Source organism: Triticum dicoccoides, chromosome 2A, assembly GCF_002162155.2.
Source record: "Triticum dicoccoides isolate Atlit2015 ecotype Zavitan chromosome 2A, WEW_v2.0, whole genome shotgun sequence".
NCBI lineage: Eukaryota > Viridiplantae > Streptophyta > Magnoliopsida > Poales > Poaceae > Triticum > Triticum dicoccoides.
Window position 1 is genome coordinate 689,063,556 of NC_041382.1, and position 6,769 is coordinate 689,070,324.

The window sequence follows — 6,769 nt, forward strand, 5'->3', positions numbered from 1 at the left end:
GTGCCTCCGGGTCAGGAACGGCCAAATCTTCCTCTGTAGGTAACTTAACAGACAGGTTATGCAAAACATCTAAAAAGGTGTTAGGTGGCACCGGCTTACGCTGAGATCCCAACTGGCTTAAAGCATCGGCCACTTCATTCTTCCTATGGTCAATGTGTTCCACCTGATAACCCTTAAAATGTCCTGCAACAGCATCGACCTCACGGCGATAAGCCGCCATGAGAGGATCCTTGGAATTCCACTTGCCTGACACCTGTTGGGCCACCAAATCTGAATCGCCAAGGCACCGGACCCGGCTCAGGTTCATCTCTTTAGCCATTCGAAGACCATGGAGCAAGGCTTCATACTCTGCTGCGTTGTTAGTACAAGGAAACATTAATCGCAATGCATAACAAAACTTGTCCCCTCGAGGAGAAGTTAAAACAACTCCAGCCCCCGAGCCTTCCAACTGTCTGGACCCATCAAAATGAATCGTCCAATATGTGTTGTCTGGTTTCTCCTCTGGCATCTGCAACTCTGTCCAGTCATTAATGAAGTCAACCAGCACCTGAGATTTGATCGCAGTACGTGGCACATACTTCAAACCATGAGACCCAAGTTCAATGGCCCACTTGGCGACTCGTCCTATGGCTTCTCTATCTTGAATGATGTCTCCTAGAGGAGCAGAGCTAACCACAGTGATTGGGTGACCCTGAAAGTAATGTTTGAGCTTCCGGCTTGCCATGAACACCCCATAAACAAGCTTCTGCCAATGTGGATATCTTTGTTTAGATTCAATCAGCACCTCACTGACATAGTAAACCGGCCGCTGGACCGGATGTTCCTTGCCAGCCTCCTTGCGCTCCACCACAATGGCTACGCTGACCGCACGGGAGTTAGCAGCTACATATAACAATAACGGCTCTTTTTCAACCGGAGCAGCAAGAACCGGCGGCTCAGCAAGCTGTTTCTTCAGATCCTCAAAAGCAGAGTTTGCAGCATCACTCCAAATAAAATCATCCGTCTTTTTCATCATCTGATACCAAGGCATCGCCTTCTCTCCTAATCGGCTTATGAACCGACTCAAAGCAGCAACGCGACCCATCAACCGTTGAACGTCATTGATGCACACTGGTTTGTCTAGGGATGTGATTGCCTTAATTTTCTCCGGGTTAGCTTCAATACCTCTGTTAGACACCAAAAAACCCAAGAGTTTTCCAGATGGAACTCCAAAAACACACTTGGCCGGGTTAAGCATCATCTTGTAGACCCGGAGGTTATCAAAGGTCTCCTTCAGATCTGTTACCAAGGTTTCCTCTTCTTTGGATTTCACCACTATATCATCCACATAAGCATGAACATTACGCCCAATCTGATTGTGAAGGCAATTCTGCACACACCATTGATAAGTCGCCTGGGCACTTTTAAGCCCAAAAGGCATAGACACGTAGCAGAAGGCTTCAAGCGGAGTGATGAAAGATGTTTTCTCCTGGTCCTTAACTGTCATCTTGATCTAATGATAACCTGCGTATGTATCCAAAAAACTCAAACGCCCGCAGCCCACCGTAGCATCAATGATCTGATCAATATGAGGGAGAGCAAAAGGGTCAGCCGGACAAGCCTTGTTCAAATTGGTGTAATCCACACACATACGCTAGGTGTCGTTCTTCTTCAGTACAAGCACCGGGTTAGCCAACCACTCTGGGTGAAAAACTTCAACAATGAACCCGGCCGCCAAGAGCCGGGCCACCTCTTCTCCAATGGCCTTGCGCCTTTCCTCGTTAAACCGTCGAAGAAACTGCCTCACCGGCTTAAACTTCAAATCAATATTAAGAGTGTGCTCAGCGAGTTCTCTCGGGACACCCGGCATGTCAGAAGGTTTCCATGCAAAGATGTCCTGGTTCTCACGGATGAACTCGATGAACGCGCTTTCCTATTTTGGATCCAAGTTGGAACTGATGATGAATTGCCTGGATGAGTCGCCGGGCACAAAATCAACCATTTTGGTGTCATCGGCTGACTTGAATTTCAACACCGGGTCATGCTCCGTAGTTGGCTTCTTTAAAGACGTCATGTCTGCCGGGTCAACGTTGTCTTTATAAAACTTCAATTCCTCTGTCGCACAAATAGACTCAGCATAAGCGACATCACCTTCTTCACATTCCAGGGCTATTTTCCGGCTTCCATGTACTGTAATGGTGCCTTTATAACCCGGCATCTTGAGCTGCAGATATACATAACACGGTCGAGCCATGAACTTGGCGTAAGCCGGCCGTCCAAACATAACATGATACGGGCTTTTGATATTAACCACTTCAAAAGTTAACTTCTCAGCCCTGGAATCATATTCATCCCCAAAGGCTACTTCCATTTCAATCTGACCAACTGGGTATGCCGACTTACCAGGGACAACACCATGAAAAACAGTGTTGGATTGTTCAAGACTCTTATCAGTCAACCCCATCCGACGAAACGTCTCATAATATAGGATGTTGATGCTACTGCCTCTGTCCATGAGCACCTTAGTGAACTTATATCCACCGTCCTGAGGTGCCGCCACCAAGGCCAAGTGACCCGGATTATCAACCCGGGGAGGGTGATCTTCTCTGCTCCACACAATAGGCTGTTCTGACCACCTCAAATAACGTGGAATCGCCGGCTCAATGGCATTGACAGCCCTCTTATGAAGCTTCTGGTCCCTCTTGCATAAACTAGTGGTAAACACGTGGTACTTCCCACTATTCAACTGTTTTGGGTTACTCTGATACCCGGATTGTTGTTGCTGATTATTTTGGTCGGCTTGCTAATTATAGCCGCCCTGGTTACTCGGATGGCCCTGACCGTGAAAACCGCCTCCGCCTGAACCGGCGCCCGGGCCATGAAAGCCGCCTCCACCTGAACCGCCGCCAGGCCCGTGACTACCATCAAACGTGTTGGAATTTTTAAATGCCTTCATGATCGTACAGTCCTTCCACAGATGGGTAGCTGGCTTCTCCCGGGTGTCGTGTCTTGGACAAGCTTCATTCAGTAGTTTCTCGAGGGTGGGACCTGACCCGCCTGACCGAGGGGGTTTCCTACCCTTGCGCCGTTGGTTGTTGCCCTGTGCATTGGTATTAGCCACAAACTCATCAGCCTTATGTTTATTACTTCCTTGATTCGCCGGATTATGTTGGTGACCCTTGCCGTTGCCGTTCTTCTTTCCCTTCCCTGTTTTTTCTTCATCAGATACGGGATCCTTGGTACTATTAGAATTAGCATATTTGACCAGGGCCGCCATCAACTGGCCCATGTCATTGCAGTCACGCTTGAGCCGCCCCAGCTTCTGCTTCAGAGGTTCAAAACGGCAATTTTTCTCCAACATTAAGACTGCCGAGCCGGCATCCATCTTATCAGATGAATGTATTATCTCCTTGACCCGGCGAACCCAATGGGTCGTGGACTCACCTTCCTCTTGCTTACAATTAGTCAGGTCCACGATTGACATAGGTTTTTTGCATGTGTCCTTGAAATTCTGAATGAACCGGCCCTTTAATTCCGCCCATGAGCCGATGGAATTGGGGGGCAATACTTTCAACCAAGTACGAGCCGTTCCATCCAACATCATAGTGAAATACTTAGCCATTGTTGCATCGCTGACTTCCAACAGCTCCATCGTCATCTCATAACTTTCAATCCAGGCCCTGGGCTGCAAGTCGGCCGTGTAATTAGGCACCTTACGAGGCCCCTTGAAGTCTTTTGGCAAGCGCTCATTACGTATAGCCGGCACTAGGCAAGGGACACCTCCTGTTCTTGTGGCTACTCCTGCCTCAATAGAGGTTGCCGGATAAGCCAGAAAAGCCTGATGAGCCGCCTGCTCAGCTGCTAGTTGAACCGCCCACTCAGCCTCTTGACGGATCCTCTCCTGATCCGCCAAGTTAAGGGCTCCACCCTGTGTTGGCTCATGCATGCGTGGTTGGTTACGACATTCAGCATTGCTCGACATAGCGGCTGAGTCCATATGCCTGCTATAGCTCGGGCTCCAGCTTGGGCGAGGGGTTGAATGGATTCTGTCTCGACTGTAAGAGTATGCACCCTGCTGCGCCAGAGCCGTCTGAAGAAGTTCTCTCACCCTTCATGTTTCGATTGCTGTCGGGGAGTCGCCTTCCATCGGGAGAGCCGCCAAACGAGCCGATGCGGCAATGAGATTCTCAAAAGGATTGGAAAAGTGACCCGGTGGTATTGGTGTGTAATGAGGCGGAGCGGTATTCATACGAGGTGGTTCCACGGCCCGTGGCTGAACCGGCGCTCCAGGTGTCATGATCCGATTTGCCTCCGACGGGTTACTTGGACCAGCCCCGGGTGTGTGGAAAAGGTTCCTAGGATCGAGCGTCAGAGGTAGACGTGACTGACTTTTCTGGTGCCTTCTCCTCATGACCTTGTTTGATGTGTTCAGATCCACCGAGAGCCGAAAAGTCTCCGCTTGAAGCTGCTGAGCACGAGCGTCCAGAGCCGCCCGCTCCAAGGCCATCCTGACCTCTTCTGCTGCTAAATTTTCCTTGGCATGTGCCATCTCTTCGTGTACTCGTGCCACTTCCGCGTCATGCTGAGTTTTATCCGCCGGATCCACCACAGCAGTCAACAGAGCTGTCAACTTATCCATGAGGTCCATTAGCATCTGAGTTGGGGGCGCGCGGGGTCTCCTGACCCGGCTGCTGCCGACCCGGTGGTTACTACTACCGCAGCCGTAGAGTTCTGCCCGAGTTGAGTGCCAGCCATGAAAACTCCGGCTCGATTCGGCGGCTCAGTGAGGTCCGGAATACTGCTGCCGTCGGAACAGCCCCCAAGCACGCCATCTTGTAGCTGATACAAAGAATCTGTCTCGCCTGAGGACGACTCACCGTCGGAACAGATGGCCGTCTCTCCGCCATCCATGGATCCTTCAAAAAACTCACCTCCATGGATGAAACCCATGAAGGCACGCTTTACGGCGGGTTGGGCCCGGGCGGATCTCGCACGCTGAGCCGTCTCGATGATGTTGGTGCAGACGTCCGGCTTAGGGCCTGATTCACCGATCCGACGGATGAAGACATGAATTCTGCCGAAGGGGACCTGGTACCCATACTCAATTGAGCCGGCCTCGGGGCCCCAGCCTTCGTCGTCAATGTAGAGTTTGTCGCGATGACTCTTGGTCATCCGGCCCACAGCGTATCCCTTGAGCCCTTCGAAGTTGCCCTTCAAGAACTCAAATTCACCATGCGTTGGCCCCGCGGTGGGCACCAACTCTCATGGAATTGTCACGATAGATGTCCTAGCAAAAGGACTTAGTCGTAGGGCCATCGCAACTAGGAAGCTTAAAGGGGTTAATCGGGACAAAGGACAGAAGTGGTTTTATACTAGTTCGGCCCCTTACGATGAAGGTAAAAGCCTGCGTCTAGTTGTGTTGGAATTGCTGGGGTTTCGATGACCAGGGAGCGAATACGCTTTGCCTGGCTTCGAGTTCTTGTTTTTCTTGCCCTAAGCCACCGCCGGGTCGTCCCCTTATATACACGGGTTGACTCCTAGCGGCCTACGGAGTCCCGGCCGGTTCAAAAATGTGTTCGGATCGGTGACTTCTTTATATGCCTTTCTTTACAAGTCTTTCTTTACATACGGCGGTTTACAATATTGGGCCTTAAACTGCCTCTGGGCTTAGGCCTTCTACAAGTCTTAATAAACTATCACCTTGAATATTACTGGGCTCCTTTTGTAACCCGCCGTTGGGGTTGACCCGGCCCCTCCTGGGCGGGTCTTACCTTGTAGCTATATTCCCAACAACAATGATGGAGCGTGTCATAGTAAACGGAACGGTGGAAAGTTGCATGGCAATATATCTCGGAATGGATATGGAAATGCCATAATAGGTAGGTATGGTGGCTGTTTAGAGGAAGGTAAATGGTGGGTTTATGGTACCGGGGAAAGTTGTGCGGTACTAGAGAGGCTAGCAATGGTGGAAGGGTGAGAGCGCGTATAATCCATGGACTCAACATTAGTCATAAAAAACTCACATACTTATTGCAAAAATCTATTAGTTATCAAAACAAAGTACTACATGCATTCTCCTAGGGGGATAGATTGGTAGGAAAAGACCATCGCTCGTCCCTGACCGCCACTCATAAGGAAGACAATCAATAAATAAATCATGCTCCGGCTTCATCACATAACGGTTCACCATACGTGCATGCTATGGGAATCACAAACTTTAACACAAGTATCTCTCAAATTCACAACTACTCAACTAGCATGACTCTAATATCACCATCTTCATATCTCAAAACAATCATCAAGTATCAAACTTCTCATACTATTCAATGCACTTTATATGAAAGTTTTTAGTATACCCATCTTGGATGCCCATCATATTAGGACTAGTTTCATAACCAAACAAAACTACCATGTTGTTCTAAAGACTCTCAAAATAATATAAGTGAAGCATGAGAGTTCATCTATTTCTTCAAAATAAAACCACCGCCGTGCTCTAAAAGGATATAGGTGAAGCACTAGAGCAAATGACAAACTACTCCAGAAGATATAAGTGAAGATCAATGAGTAGTCGAATAATTATGCAACTATGTGAAGACTCTCTAACATTTAAGAATTTCAGATCTTGGTATTTTATTCAAACAGCAAGCAAAGCAAAAGAAAATAAAATGATGCTCCAAGCAAAACACATATCATGTGGTGAATAAAAATATAGCTCCAAGAAAAGTTACCGATGAATGAAGACGAAAGAGGGGATGCCATCCGGGGCATCCCCAAGCTTAGGCTCTTGGTT